Genomic DNA, 5,347 nt, shown 5'->3' on the forward strand with positions numbered 1-5,347 from the left:
TGTATGGTCAAGGAGGATAATGGGATTTATACACAATACCATTTATGTAAATTACAACACTAATGGAGAAGCAAATATTTTCTTGACAGAAATAGCAAGTACACATACGTGTACATACTTCACAAGTATACATATGAGTTTGAGTCTGTATTGTAAGCACAGTATCAAGCTAATAAGTGAAAGCTGATGCCCTCACTGAGCTATGTGTCAGCAATTACTGCTGTAGTAGTGGCATTAAATTTACAAAAATGGTATGGATATATCCATAATTTAATATGATTCTCATAGAGAACAGACAAAAGATACAAGGATAAAGATTTTCAAGAATTACAATAAGAAACAAATCAATAAGAAAAAACTAGATTGTCAGGGTCATGTCAGTATTGGAAAAGAGAAGACAAACAGAAAGAAGGCATTTCTTTGAGAAACTGTGAAAGTAAAGTAATCTTAATGAGAGAATCAAGGAAGTAGAGATTGGAATAGGCTTACAAAAGGATAATGCTTACCTTCCATAGGCTCCAAATTTGAGTGACTATAGACTCTATTAGACTTATTACTAAATTTTTTCAATGGCCCAGAAAACTGCTGAGAGGGAGTCTCAAATATTGGCAAGCCAGTCTAGCCAGAGCTCAGTAGAAGGCTAAAGAAATGTACCAGTTTGAAATATTCATCCCAGCTCGACAATCGATTAGATACAAATAGGTGACACAAAGGGCTCAAGGTTTAATGAATCCAGAGCTAAATTCACTTAATTTTATTTTAAAATAAATTTTATTTACAAACACTTCATATCCACTTTACCCTGCCTCCTATCCCGTGGTGACTTCTAACCTCCCAGTCTCTGAAGATTTGCTATTTCTAGACATCTTTTATAAGTAACAATATACAATATTTATCCTTATGTGTCTTGCTTATTTCACTGACCATAATGTTTTCAAGATTCTTTCATGGTGCAACATGTCTTAGAACATCATTTGTTCTTTTGCCCAAATAATATTCCATTGTGTTTAGATACCACATTTAGTTTATCCATTCACTTGGTGATGGAAACTTGGGTTGTTTCCACCTTTTGGCTATTGTAAATAATGCTGCTGTGAACATTGTTGTACAAATATGTATTTGAGACCCTGTTTTCACTTCCTTTGGGTAAATACCTAGCAGTGAAATTTCTGGGTCATATTGTATTTCTATAGTTGAATTTTTGACGAACTGTCATAATGTTTTCCACAGTGGCTGTACTGTTTTATAATCCCACCAACAAGGTACTAGATTTTCAGTTTCTCTTCATCCTCTCCAATACCTATCCCCCCCACCCACTTTTTTTTTTTAAACCAACCATCCTTACGGGTATAAGATGGTATCTGATAGTGGTTTTGATTCACATCTCCCTAATGGCTAATGAGGTTGAGCATATTTTCATATGCTTATTGGCCATTTATGTATCTTCTTTGGAAAAATATCTATTCAAGTCTTTTGCCCCTCTTTAAATTGGGTTGTTTGTCCTTTTCTTGCACTGTAAAAGTTCTTTATATATTCAGGATATTAAGCCCTTATCTGATATATGGTTTGCAACTATTTTCTCCCATTTTGTGGACTGCCTTTTTTACTTTCTTCATAATGTTCTTTGAAGCACAAAAGTTTTCAATTTTGATGAAGTCAAATTTATCTATTGTTTCTTTTGTTGCTTATACTCTTGGTGTGTCATAGCTTAACTTTTGAGGATGAAATGTACCAACTTGGGCAAAGTAGCCAAGAAAGAAAATGACATAAGGAACATTAGCAAAGATATTTTACCAAAGAAATGAAGAGAATATTAGACACTGGAGGATACTGATATTATGAAATGAAAATTACAGGAATCCTGAAACAGGATCTGGCAAGAATAGCAGATGGGGTGATACACAATTTGCATCCTTAAGAGCCAGGAAACAACTGACTGCTAATTTTAAGAGAAATGGTCTTGTGAGATAAAGGAGAGAAGCAAGAAAGACATTTGGAAAAAAACATTTTATTCAGATGGATTGTATTTTACTCTAAGCATTGAGACTGTAGCTAGCTAGCTCTTATCCTGCTGGGTCTTTTGGTCCCCAATGTGTATTAAGATTTCCTTCACTTTGTACCTGTGTACAACTGACTTAGTAGAGATGCACACCTTGCATCAGCCCTGTTAAAATTTATTTAGATTTTTAGGCTCACCTACTTGCGTTTTTTGAAATATCTTGATATAATATATTTCTAGTTGCTTGCAAAGATCTGTATCTGTCTCAGTATACTTTGTAAGCTCTGTACCCTCTACATACCCTTCACATCTCACTACAACTCATGGTTTTTGACTTAGCTTTCATAATTTCATACATGCTTCTGGGGGATCTTATTAACACTCATGACTAAAATTAAATGTAGAACTGATGTTTATATAAGATTAATCTCAATCTCAGAATTTTCTTCTGAGTTCCAGGCTCATATTTCCAATTTCCCATTAACCATCTCTTTTTGAATTTTCCACAAGTACCACAAACCTCACATTTAAAACTAAGCTCACATAAACTACAGAGAGTTGGAAAGAAGAGTTGGAAAGAAGTCAAAAGAGAAGGTGTTTTACAGCATAGGCTGGAGGACCTGAGGCAAGGAGAGCAGCTGATAGAAGCCCTGGCCTGGGCACAAGGAGTAGATCAGCAATGACTGACTGCAGGGCTTAAGCATATTTGAGACTGCTTCATTAGACTTAGCTGAAAACACTCAAAAGTTCCAAGGATCCCAAGGGCTTAGTAACTGGAAAGCACTGGAGAACTCAAACATCAGCAATAGAAAGCAAAATACAATGAAATAAACAAAAGGTTATAGGGTACATTTCAGAGCAAGCCAGTGTGGACTTCAGATTATGGCAGACCAGGTGCCCTAGGCTTTCTGATGTCACAATAAACATAACTACCTTCTATCCTCTAGGAACCTAGATTCCTCACAGGGAAAATGGGAAAAGAAGAGGAGGAAAAAGTTCTGAATTGACTATCCAAAAGAAACTGTGCTGTAAACTGGAAGTCAGTATATCTTGAATCAGTGAGGATAGTTTTTCCACTATTGAGTGGCAATGGAAGTTTCATTTATAGGTAAATTTACTTTTTGTATATCTGAAGGCCTGTCTATGAAATTCAAATACCTCTATTTAAATTCAGTGAAGAAAACAGGGTTCAAAAGCTTGTATATTTTTTAACATAATTTTTGAAAATTTCTTCAACGAAGACCTGAAAGCTATACAAGAAGAGTAAGCATGTGCTGGTTTTGTTATAGGAAACTTAGACACAATTAAAAAGAAACAATAGCAGTATCTATCATTGAATGGGCCAGGCCAAGCTGTACTAGTAGTATTTAAAAGAATTTGATCTGGAATTGGACAGAAATTGTTAATTTTTTTTTAATCAGAGAAGTTGTAGGTTTAAAGAAAAATCATGCATAAAATATAGAATTCCCATATATCACCTTATTATTAACACCTGAAAGAATGTTCATGAAATAATGTTTTTATAATTGAACTATTAACTATAGCCCATCACTTACAATAGGGTTCAGTGCTTGTGTTGTACCGTCCTACATTGGTAGATATGGTTTTTCTCTTGGTTACACTACTCATTTGCTTTTTTAACTGTGAAAGCTATTGAACTTCTCTAAGTCTCAGTTTCTTTATATGAAATGAGGATAATTGTGTCACTAATCTCATAAGGCTGTTGTGAACATTAAACAATATATTTCACATAAAGCACTTAATTTAGGGCCTGACATAGAATAATTCAATAAATCTTAGATTCTGAAAAAATCTGAATGCATCATTTCCTGCCTCTTAATGTTTCTTATCTTGGTCAATGAGATAACCATTCTCCCAGTAGCCCAAGTCAGAAATTTGGCAGTGATCCTAGATTCTGCTCCCCGTCATCTCCAACCACAACCATGACATTTGTACCTCATGGCTTGAATCTGCCCCCTCTCCTCCATTCCCACAGATACTCATCACTTCTCTCAGATCCTTCGCAATTCTGTCCTGGGTTACTAAAAGGTCCACCTGTTAAGTATCCTGGAAATCATTTTCAGATTTGGAGGATCTGATAAAGACTCTTTTTATAAATCTGATAGTAGACCCTTTTTTATAAATATTTAAATATTCTTTCATTAAAAGCTATGGTACATGTCTCACACTTAAGTGCGGTGTTTTAGTTTGTTAAGCTGACAGAATGCAATATATCAGAAACAGAACACCTTTTAGATAGGGAAATTTTTAAGTTGCAAGTTTACAGTTCTAAAACCACGAAAATGTCCAAATTAAGGCAAGGCTATAAAATTGTACAAACTAAGGCATCAGGGAAAAAAAACCTTGGCCCAAGAAGGCTGATGACGTTCAGGGTTTCTCTCTCGGCTGGAAAGCCACATGGCAACCTCTGCTAGCTTTCTCTCCAGGCTTCTTCAATGGCTTCCCCAGGGGCAAATTCTTTATGCATCTCCAAAGGTCTCTAGCTGTGTGGCCTGTTGGCTCTGAAGCTTTTACAAAATGGTTCCCTCTTAAAGGGCTCCAGTAAGCAACCCCACCTTGAATGGGTGGAGACACATCTCCATGTAAACCATGCAATCAAAAGTTACCACCCACCATGGAAACAATAAAAAATATCCCACTCAGCAAAAAAAATATTGTATGAGAATTAAAGAACTTGGCTTTTCTGGTGTATACAACAGATTCAAACCAGTACATATGGGTCATTATTTCAATAATGTGAAACAGGTTCACAGAAGATTAACCTACCAATGCCACTATCATTAGGATACTATAGAAAATAACAAAGTTAAAATAAAGTACAAATATTATTTAGAGGAAATATGATTTCAAAAAATAAATTCCTGGGAAAGAGCTACAAAAGTGAGAGTGCCCATTTGTTTGAATAAGACAGAAGTTTCTGTATGAAAACAGCATTCATATTCTAATAATACTGCTTCTAATTTATATAGAACAGCCAAATCACAGACAGGAACAAAGTAAAAGAGCATTTTTGCATGGTGTCACAAGGGTGGCAGTACTTGTCAAAAAATGCCAACAGAGACATATAATTTCCTTTAATATAAGCAATAGTCAAAACAAATTAAGTGGCCCTAACATAGCTGGAGATGCAAATTCACTGGCTTTCAAGTCCTCCACAGAAGACCATACAATTGTCAATTATATTGTGTGATCAGGTTTAGGATTCAGTCAAGTCTTTAAAGAAGATAAACCTGAATCCTACCTCCTGCTTTTTTTTTTTTTGGTGGAAGAAAAGGATCATGCCCCTGTGGCAACCTTTAATTGTTCTGAGAGGCAGGAAGAAATTCT

Source organism: Tamandua tetradactyla, chromosome X, assembly GCF_023851605.1.
Source record: "Tamandua tetradactyla isolate mTamTet1 chromosome X, mTamTet1.pri, whole genome shotgun sequence".
NCBI classification, from domain to species: domain Eukaryota; kingdom Metazoa; phylum Chordata; class Mammalia; order Pilosa; family Myrmecophagidae; genus Tamandua; species Tamandua tetradactyla.